This window comes from Arachis hypogaea, chromosome 17, assembly GCF_003086295.3.
Source record: "Arachis hypogaea cultivar Tifrunner chromosome 17, arahy.Tifrunner.gnm2.J5K5, whole genome shotgun sequence".
NCBI classification, from domain to species: Eukaryota; Viridiplantae; Streptophyta; class Magnoliopsida; order Fabales; family Fabaceae; genus Arachis; species Arachis hypogaea.
In genome coordinates, this window is record NC_092052.1 from 104,853,102 (window position 1) to 104,863,908 (window position 10,807).

The following is a 10,807-nucleotide window of genomic DNA, read 5'->3' on the forward strand; positions in this document are numbered from 1 at the left end:
AAGTCGAGCATCTCCTTGAATGGGTGCATTCCCTCACTTCATAACCTCTGGTCTATGCCTTCTGGACTTGGATTTGGGCCAAAAAGGGCTTCAGAATTCGCTGGGAGCATTTTCTGCAATTTCTGGTGCGTGGCCTCTGTCATACATCCGCGTGGGTCACGCGGTCGCGTCATTCGGAGTTTTCCTTGTCACACGGTCGCGTCAGTCATGCGGCCGCGTCGCTGCTTCTTCTCTCTTGGCATACGGTCGCGTCGTCCATGCGGTCGCGTCGTCCATGCGATCGCGTGGATGCCAGTTTCTTCACAAACTCTGTTTTATGCTTTCCTTCCATTTTTGTATGTTTCCTTTCCATCCTTTGAGTCATTTCTGCCTTAGAAGATCTGAAACTACTCAACACACTAATCACGGCATCGAATGGAAATAAAGGTAATTAAAATAATTAATTTTAAAGCATAGGAAATATATTTTTCACATACATCACATAATAAGGAAGGAAAAGTAAAATCATACAATTAATATGAATAAGTGGGTGAAGGATTGAATAAATCACTCAGATTAAGCACAAAATATATCATAAAATATGGGTTTATCATACTCCTAAGAACCTTGAGCCATTTTTTAAGTTTCCCTCCCAATTTCCATTTTGAGTATGTGGTTTTGAAATTTTTGTGATTTTGATGCTTTAAGAAAAGCTCAAACACAATCTTTAGTGGGATTTTGACCCGAGATTGAGTGGTACAAAGTAAAGAAGCTCAATCTTTTTATTATCCCTAATTTTGAGTAAAAACCCTTGTGTGATAGTAAAATAATTGGTCTAATTAAATTACATGGAGTAGCTTGGATTGCTTGGTTGATTTGGTGTATGATTGGGTACTTGGTGTGGTTGGAAAGCTTTTGTTGAAGCTTGGCTTGGCCGGAAGGGGACGGATTCAAAGGTTTGAAACCGCCATCAAAGAGGTACGGGTTTTGGTTTCGGGTAGGCATTAAGTAAAATTATGTGAAAACCTAGGTTAATTGCCCCAAGGATAGCATTGAATGTATATAATTGTCGATATGCATAAATGATGGTTTAGTATGAGCTTTGTATTGTTGATGGTGGTTTATTGAGTGTAAATTCTTGTGTGAGATAAAGTAAAGTGTTATGATTTTGTGAAATTAAAGCATTGTTGAGCAATATATATGTATGTGAATGAAATTGAATATGAAATTGTGGTTGATTGCCAATTGAGGCTATGCAAGGAAAATTTGGGCAAGAGGCTGTGATAGGGTGAGGTATCTCCTATTTGGTATGTCATGGTAAGTGATGAAATTGTCATGCATGTTTTATTGTTGAAATAATGAGTTTTAAATGGATTGTTGTTGTGTTGTGGCTGTTGTTGTTAATGGAAAAATGGAATGAAATCATGCTATATAAGTAAGAAATTGATGGATTAGGACTTGAATGACTACGAAGGGTTGAGAATTGTTTAATGAGTGTTGAGGATGCCTAGAGTGGAGATAGATTGAAAGCGGTTAATATGAGAATTTGGTAAAAGTTGACAATTATGTAAAATTGGTAAAAATAGAATTTTAACCAAATTCAACAGACCATAACTTAGCACTTGCAGTGTGAAATTGAATTAAATTTATCTTTAATTAAAGCCAGTGAAAAGTTCTTTAAAACCGTCTAAGAACAGAGGAATGCATATATTTCTACCAAAAGTTATGAACGTTTGAAAATTGGGATTTGAAACTGAAAATTACAGATTTTACAGATTTTAGAGAAGAGGAAGGTTTCTCGCGTACGCACGCATGGTGCGTACGCATGACCCTATATTTATGCGTATGCACGAATGTAAATTTTTATGAAACCAGACTCAAGTTTCGCGCGTACGCATGAGGCGTGCATATGCACAACTGCCCACTTTTGGCCAAAATGCAGATTTTGAACTATTTAACCTTCCCAACATGTTTATAACCCATGTTTGATCCCTTGTGAAGTCGAATAACTAATTATTAAGTTTTGAATATACTGGGGAGAAATATAATGAATTACATTGAATTATTCCCAAATAAACCCTTATTCTACCAGATGAGAATGTTGCGGGGATGGAGTTCTGTCCCGCCCCCGGTGAAGACGGAGGTGTCATCCCATTCACATGATAATTGAATTAGAAATTGCTGAATGATTGGGGTTAATGAATCCAAATTGATAATTGATAACTAATTGAGGTTAAACTATCTTAATAACAAAGAGGGGTGTTGGGCTTTAATGAATTATGAAATTTGTTAAGACTGTGGTTATGACTGAACATGATTCTAAATCATGAATAGGGATTAATTGCCTGCGGAGGATGCAAAAATTGTGGTTTGTTCCACTTATTTCGGGTTTAGTGGAGATGGTGGCTTCGTCCCGTCCCCAGTGAGGATGGTGGTGTTAACCCACTCACGAGGAAACAAAAAATTGATTACTTATTAAAGAATTGGGGTTAAAGCACACAACAACTTATGAAACTAATTTAATTCGATGGTAATGATAAATTGTGGTCTGGATGACTGGATTGGCAAGGACGGTGGTATCATCTTGCATGCCCAGTGCGTTATTGCTTTGTGGGGATAGTGGCTTTGTCCGCCCACAGTGAGGACGGTGGTGTTATCCCACTCACGTGATAAATAAATTAATAAATTGATAAAAAAAAATAGAAACTAATGAATCTAATAATTTACAAAATTGATTAAAGACCATGATTATGATTAATTTAGCAAGGTCAGGGCTTCGTCCCGCTTACGAGGCAAGGTCATGGGTTCGTGCTTGCGGTGTGACATGGGGATGGTGGTCTCATCTTGTCTACTTTTTCTCTGTCTGCAAAATATACAGGGTATTCATCCTGTGAGGTGCACAAGGCACTCATCCTGCGAGGTGTATAGGCACTCACCGTGCAAGGATATATATATATATATATATATATATATATATATATATATATATATATATATATATATATATATATATATATATATATATATATATATATATATATATATATGCAAGAAGCGATTTCTTATTGAGAATGTGCAATAGAGAGACAATGTCCGGGTTAGCTATTGGATGTGTCAGGTTCTGACAGTTTAACCGACACGTGAGCTCATGGCTAGTAGGATAGGCATGCATCATATGTATCTATGTCAAATTGTTTGAGTGTGCATATTGTATTTAGTTTGTCTATATGATTATTCTTGTATAACTACTAATTACCATACTTGCTATAATTATCTTGGATTGTGCTTGAATTTCCTTACTTGTGCTTGTTACTACTATTGAACACTGAATTACTGAATTTGAACAATTGTGATATTGAGAGTAAAGATTAGTTGCATTGAGAAGAGTTGAGAGCTTGAGATCATTAATATTTCTGAAATCTAGTTTGATTATCCTGTATGGATTAGTGAAAACCTAGGCTTGAACATTGTGTTGATTGAAGTTTAGGATTTCCTAGCGGGTTCATGTAGTTTTACATAGTCTATATTTGTAATTATTACCCTACTGGGAATTGTTGATTTTACAGATATTAGACGTGACGCACCTCGTTGAACGTGCAAGATCTCTTGTGAAAAGAAAAAACTTGTTTTTTTAGGGATTTCATTTTGTATTAGATGTTGATTCTCCAATTTTGAAACATGTATTTGTATATTTCCTCTTAGAGGATTGTTGTATGGAGAAACAGGATTATGTTTTATATTGTTTGGGATGTAATATTTATGTAGTCGGCCTCTTCTTCGCAGGTCAAGACTAACACTACTTATGTATTTATTATGAATCTTATATCTATATTCTGTATCTCTTATACTTTCGCATTTATACGCTTTGATGTTTACCATTTCGTGAGTGATATGATTATTTTCTTGTTATCCTTTTCTTCACAGGCTCCTAGTATATTATTACCTTTCGAATATATGTGTGTACTTTTGCTTTTAGGCATCATAATGCCTCACCACCTCTGATTAACGACTATAAGGTAAGGCTTTATGTGGTAGAATGTTACATTATGGTATTAGAGCAATTCGTTCTTGTAGAGCCTAAGGAATGGACTAACTATGCTTTTGAGCATACTCTAAGTTGTGTTTATGTGTTATTTAGGATATCTACTTGATAAATATAGCATAATTGTTTATGAGCATGCTTTTGTGACTTTAAAGCACTAGACTTGAGATATTGAGATTGTTCACCTTGATATCAATTGTTTGGTATAAATTGAACCCAAATGGCATCTCGTGGATGCAGTCAGAGAGGTGCTAAGGGACCCGAACTGATGAATGATCCCGTGAACTTTTTGACCACTCTGGAGAATGTAAACCCCATAAAATTAGTGAATAATTAACCAATAAATTAATTTTTTAATAAAAAAATTAGAAATATAAATTTTATAGTAAAATAGGATAGAGCTAATTAAAATAAAAATTTTGACACTAATTTTAATGAATTTAGCCTAAGATTGGACCAAATGGGCCAAACCGAGTCCAAAATGAGCCCAAGGCCCAATTCAACCCAACAAAACCTAAGTGAACACAGCTTCCCTCCTCTCCCCCCCTTTTTTTTCTTTTAGAGTACATCTTAAAATATAGAACATCTTCTTCTTAAATTACTTCTTGATATCTCACCCTTATATTTTGTCTTTTTCTTATCTATCACTTTTTTTTCCGAGTAAAACTTAGTTATTTATTTTTACTAATTTAATTTACCTTCTATAATTGGGTGGTTATATAAATTTTGTCATTTATGTTGATCTCATTTATATTTTTTTACTTATATAATATTTTTTTTGTCCATGATCACATTTTAAAATCATGGTTACATCCAGTGAAAACTATGACTATACGTACATTTATGGTTATTGTTTTTTATTTTAGGTCACAATTTCTGTTGTAATCTAATCTAACGTAATCATAGTTTTATAATCGTTTTTTTTTTTAAATCCAAGTCATGGGCTTTTGTCACGAATATCATTTTTTTTAATCAAACACTTCAGTCATGATTTAAAACTGTGACCATAATTTACTCTATGATCAAAGTTTAAGATTTAGGGTTTAAAACAGTGACTCACGTTAGTTTAAAACTATCATAACCATAGCTTATTTTATGATAACACTAGTTTAAAATTATGATCGTACCTAACTTTACAAGTATTTGGTAGAAACAATAGATCGAAAAATATTAACGATAAGTAAAAACTCACATGTAATAGCATTTATGTAAAATTGATAATTGAGAACTGTTATATAACAATTTAATCAAATTTATCAAATTATTTATTAATTATTTACTATTAAATTCACATAAAGACATCCCTTTAACAATATCATATCATGTTAGGTTATTGTTTTGTCGATTTTTAGCAAATCGATGGTGGTTCGATTCTAATTGTCTGGGAGCGAAACCAACTCCTCTTTTGCAGGTACCAGTTTTCTATAAGTGCATCAAAGGTTTTCGAATTAGAGTATTGTATTTTCATCGATCTTTTACTCACACTTTTCATACAATTGATCACGTTTCGGGAGGCTGGCCTCACAGCCATGCCTAGACCTTGTTCTTATGTATTTTCAACGGTGGAGTTTCTACACACCATAGATTAAGGTGTGGAGCTCTGCTGTTCTTCATGAATTAATACAAAGTACTATTGTTTTTCTATTCAACTCAAGTCTATTTCTTCTCCAAGATATTCATTCGTTCTTCAACTTGATGAATGTGATGATCCGTGACACTCGTCATCATTCTCACCTATGAACATGTGCCTGACAACTACCTCTGTTCTACTAGCAATGGCTTGAATGCGTATCTCTTGGGTTTCTGATCTAAGATTTGAACCTTCGTGGTATAGGCTAGAATTATTGGTGGCCATTCCTGAGATCCGGAATGTCTGAACCTTGTCTGTGGTATTCCGAGTAGGATCTGGGAAGGGATGGCTGTGACGAGCTTCAAACTCACGATTGTGGGGCGTGTGACAGACGCAAAAGGATCAATGGATCCTATTCCGACATGATCGAGAACCGACAGCTGATTAGCCGATGTTGTGACAGAGCATCAGAACCATTTTCACTGAGAGGATGGAAAGTAGCCACTGACAACGGTGATGCTCAACATAAAGCTTGCCATGGAAAGGAGAATGAATGATTGGAAGAAGGCAATAAGAAAGCAGAGGTTCAAGGGGAACAACGCATCTTCATACGCTTATCTGAAATCCACCAATGAATTACATAAGTATCTCTATCTTTATTTTATGTTTTATTCATCTTTTAATTATCAATCCTCCATCACCATTTGAATATGCCTGACAGAGATTTACAAGATGACCATAGCTTGCTTCAAGCCGACAATCTCCTTGGGATCGACCCTTACTCACGTAAGGTTTATTACTTGGACGACCCAGTGCACTTGTTGGTTAGTTGTGCGGAATTGTGACAAAGTGTGATTCACGTTTGAGAGCTCCAAGTCTTTGGCGCCATTGTTGATGATCACAATTTCGCAAACCAAGTTTTTGGCGCCGTTGCCGGAGATTGTTCGAGTTTGGACAACTGACGGTTCATCTTGTTGCTTAGATTAGGTACTTTTCCTTTTTATTTTTCGAAAAAAATTTTCAAAAAATACAAAAAGATTTTCTATTTTGTTCTTCAGAGTTTTTTAGAATGATATCTAGAGTTCCATGATGATTTATTGAAGTCTGGCTGGCTGAGAAGCCATGTCTAATCTTTTGGACCGCAGTTTCAACTTATCATCACAAGAGCTTGTTGATTTCTATCAATTTTGCTGTTGAAAGCAATGATCTGCTAAAGCTTGGCTGGCCATTGGCCATGTCTAGTGTTTTGGACCGGAGCTTTCATTGAAAGCTTGGCTGGCTAGTAAGCCATGTCTAATTCCTGGACCGGAGTCTTAGACTAGCATTGCAATGATTCCTAGAATTCTTATTAAAAGTTTTGATTCTCTTTATTTTCTTTTCCATATAAGTTTCGAAAATCACAAAAAATTTTTAAAACCATAAAAATAAAAAATATTTTATGTTTCTTGTTTGAGTCTAGTATCACTTTTTAAGTTTGGTGTCAATTGCATGTTTTTATTCTTCTTGCATTTTTCGAATACATGCATTATGTTCTTCATTAATCTTCAAGTTGTTCTTGATGATTTACTTGTTCTGATCTTTAAAAACTCTTATTTTGTGTGTTTTGTTGTTTTTAATAGGCATTTTCAATTTGTTAGTGTCTCTAGTATGAAAATTTCTAAGTTTGGTGTCTTGCATGCATTGTTTACTTGATCTTAGTTGCATTTTTATTGTTTCTCATCATCAAAAATTCAAAAAATATTTTTAAAACTATGTCTTTTGAAGTCAATAATACAGAGAATTGAAGATTCAGAACATTCAGCAGAGGAATCAAACAGAAAAAGTTGGGCATTCAAAACGCCCAGTGAAAAAGGCAAACTGGCGTTTAAACGCCAGCCAGGGTACCTGGCTGGGCGTTTAACGCCCAAAAAGGTAGAGTTTTGGGAGTTAAATGCCAGAATGGATGCCATTCTGGGCGTTTAACGCCAGGATGACACTAGAGGGAAGATTTTGTTTTCAATTCAAATTTTTTTTCAAATCTTCATAATTTTTCAAAATCAAATCTTTTTCAAATCATATCTTTTCAATCATATCTCTTCAAAATCAATTTCTTTCCATTTTTTTTATTTATTACTATTTTCGAAAATCCTTGCTAAAATTAATGATTTACTTCAAAATTTTCAAGTTGTTACTTGCCTATTAAGAAAGGATCAAATTTAAATTTTAAGAATCATATCTTTTAATTTCTTGTTAGTTAAGTAATCAACTTTAATTTTAAAACTTTCTCTTTTTTTTTATTTGATTTTCAATCATATCTTTTCAATCACATCTTTTTCAAAATTAATTTTCAATCATATCTTTTTAATTTCTAATTTCAAAATCTTTTTCAAAAATCACTTTATTTCTTTCCCAATCTTAGTTTTCGAAAATCTCAATCAAATTTTCAAATTTCTTTTTATTATTTCAAAATCTTTTTAATTTATTTTCGAAAATTCTTCCCCTCTTCTCACATCCTTCTATTTAAGGGACTAACACTCCTCCTCAAGGTACAATTCGAACTCCCTCCTTCTTTATATGTTCGAATTCTCTTCTATCTACCTCCTCCTTCTATTCTTCTTTTCCTCTGACATCTCAAGGAATCTCTATACTGTGACATAGAGGATTCCCTACTTTCTTGTTCTCTTCTCTTTCAAATGAGCAGGAACAAAGATAAAGGCATACTTGTTCAAGCTGACCCTGAACCTGAAAGGACTTTGAAGAGAAAGCTAAGAGAAGCTAAAAGACAATTCTCTTTAGAGGGCCTAACAGAGCTTTTCAAGGAAGAAGAAACCATGGCAGCCAAAAACAACAATGCCAACAATGCAAGGAAGGTGCTTGGTGAGTTTACTGCACCTACTCCTGACTTCTATGGGAGAAGCATCTCAATCCCTGCCATTGGAGCAAACAACTTTGAGCTTAAGCCTCAATTAGTTTCTCTAATGCAATAGAATTGCAAGTTTCATGGACTTCCATTGGAAGATCCGCATCAGTTCTTAGCTGAATTCTTGCAAATCTGTGACACTGTCAAGAGCAATGGGGTTGACCCTGAAGTCTACAGACTTATGCTTTTTCCTTTTACTATAAGAGACAGAGCTAGGACATGGTTGGATTTACAACCTAAAGAAAGCCTGAACTCTTGGGAAAAGCTAGTCAATGCCTTCTTGGCAAAGTTCTTTCCACCTCAAAAATTGAGCAAGCTTAGACTGGAAGTCCAAACCTTCAGACAGAAGGAAGGTGAATCCCTCTATGAAGCTTGGGAAAGATACAAGCAATTGATCAGAAGATGTCCTTCTGACATGCTTTCTGAATGGAGCATCATAGGAATTTTCTATGATGGTCTCTCTGAACTATCCAAGATGTCATTGGATAGCTCTGCTGGAGGATCACTTCATCTGAAGAAGACGTCTGCAGAAGCTCAGGAACTCATTGAAATGGTTGCAAATAACCAATTCATGTACACTTCTGAAAGGAATCTTGTGAATAATGGGACAGCTCAGAAGAAAGGGGTTCTTGAGATTGATACTCTGAATGCCATATTGGCTCAGAATAAAATATTGACCCAACAAGTCAATATGATTTCTCAGAGTCTGTCTGAAATGCAAGCAGCAACAGGCAGTACTAAGGAAGCTTCCTCTAAAGAAGAAGCTTATGATCCTGAGAACCCAGCAATGGAAGAGGTGAATTACATGGGAGAACCCTATGGAAACACCTATAATCCTTCATGGAGAAATCATCCAAACCTCTCATGGAAGGATCAACAGAGACCTCAACAAAGTTTCAACAACAATAATGGTGGAAGAAACAGGTTTAGCAATAGCAAGCCTTTTCCATCATCTTCTCAGCAACAGACAGAGAATTCTAAGCAAAGCCACTCTGACTTAGCAACCATTGTCTCTGATCTAATCAAATCCACTCAAAGTTTCATGACTGAAACAAGGTCCTCCATTAGAAATTTGGAGGCACAAGTGGGTCAGCTGAGTAAGAAAATTACTGAACTCCCTCCTAGTACTCTCCCAAGCAACACAGAAGAGAATCCAAAAAGAAAGTGCAAGGCCATAACCACAACCCACATGGCCGAACCTGGAGAGGAGGAAGAGGCAGTGATCTCCACTGAGGAAGACCTCAATGGACGTCCACTGACCTCCATGGAGTTCCCTAAAGAGGAACCATGGGAATCTGAGGCTCACACTGAGACCATAGAGATTCCATTAAATTTACTTTTGCCATTCATGAGCTCTGATGAGTATTCTTCCTCTGAAGAGGATGAAGATGTCACCAAAGAGCAAGTTGCTAAGTACCTTGGAGAAATCATAAAGCTAAATGCCAAGTTGTTTGGTAATGAGACTTGGGAGGATGAACCTTCATTGCTCATCAAAGAACTGGATGACTTGACTAGGCAGAGATTACCTCTGAAGAGACAAGATCCTGGAAAGTTCTCAATACCTTGTACCATAGGCACCATGACCTTTGAGAAGGCTCTGTGTGACCTAGGGTCAAGCATAAACCTCATGCCTCTCTCTGTAATGGAGATGCTAGGGATCATTGAGGTACAAGCTGCAAGAATCTCATTGGAGATGGCAGACAATTCAAAGAAACAGGCTTATGGACTTGTAGAGGATGTCTTGGTAAAGGTTGAAGGCCACTACATCCCTGCTGACTTCATAATCTTAGAGACTGGGAAGTGTATGGATGAATCCATCATCCTTGGTAGACCCTTCCTAGCCACAGCAAAAGCTGTGATTGATGTTGACAGAGGAGAATTGATCATTCAAGTGAATGAAGACTCCCTTGTGTTTAAAGCTCAAGGATATCCCTCTGTCACCATGGAGAGGAAGCATGAAGAGCTTCTCTCAATACAGAGTCAAACAGAGCCCCCACAGTCAAACTCTAAGTTTGGTGTTGGGAGGCCACAACCAAACTCTAAGTTTGGTGTTGAACCCCCACATTCAAACTCTAAGTTTGGTGTTGGGAGGTTCCAACATTGCTCTGAACATCTGTGAGGCTCCATGAGAGCCCACTGTCAAGCTATTGACATTAAAGAAGCGCTTGTTGGGAGGCAACCCAATTGTTACTATTCTATGATAATTTTCTATTTTCTATTGTTATTTTATGTTTTCTGTAGGTTGATGATCATGTGAAGTCACAAAAACAATTGAAAAAGCAAAAACAAAGTGAAAACAGAATGAAAAATAGAACAC

General features: G+C 36.0%; 1 non-coding gene across 1 annotated transcript; it reads right to left on the reverse strand.

Annotated features, from left to right (window-relative positions):
• Positions 1-8,803: 8,803 nt before the first annotated feature.
• LOC112767688 (small nucleolar RNA R71) lies at positions 8,804-8,911 on the reverse strand. Its single transcript, XR_003185129.1, has one exon. It is a non-coding gene; the product is annotated as a small nucleolar RNA R71 (small nucleolar RNA).
• Positions 8,912-10,807: the final 1,896 nt, after the last annotated feature.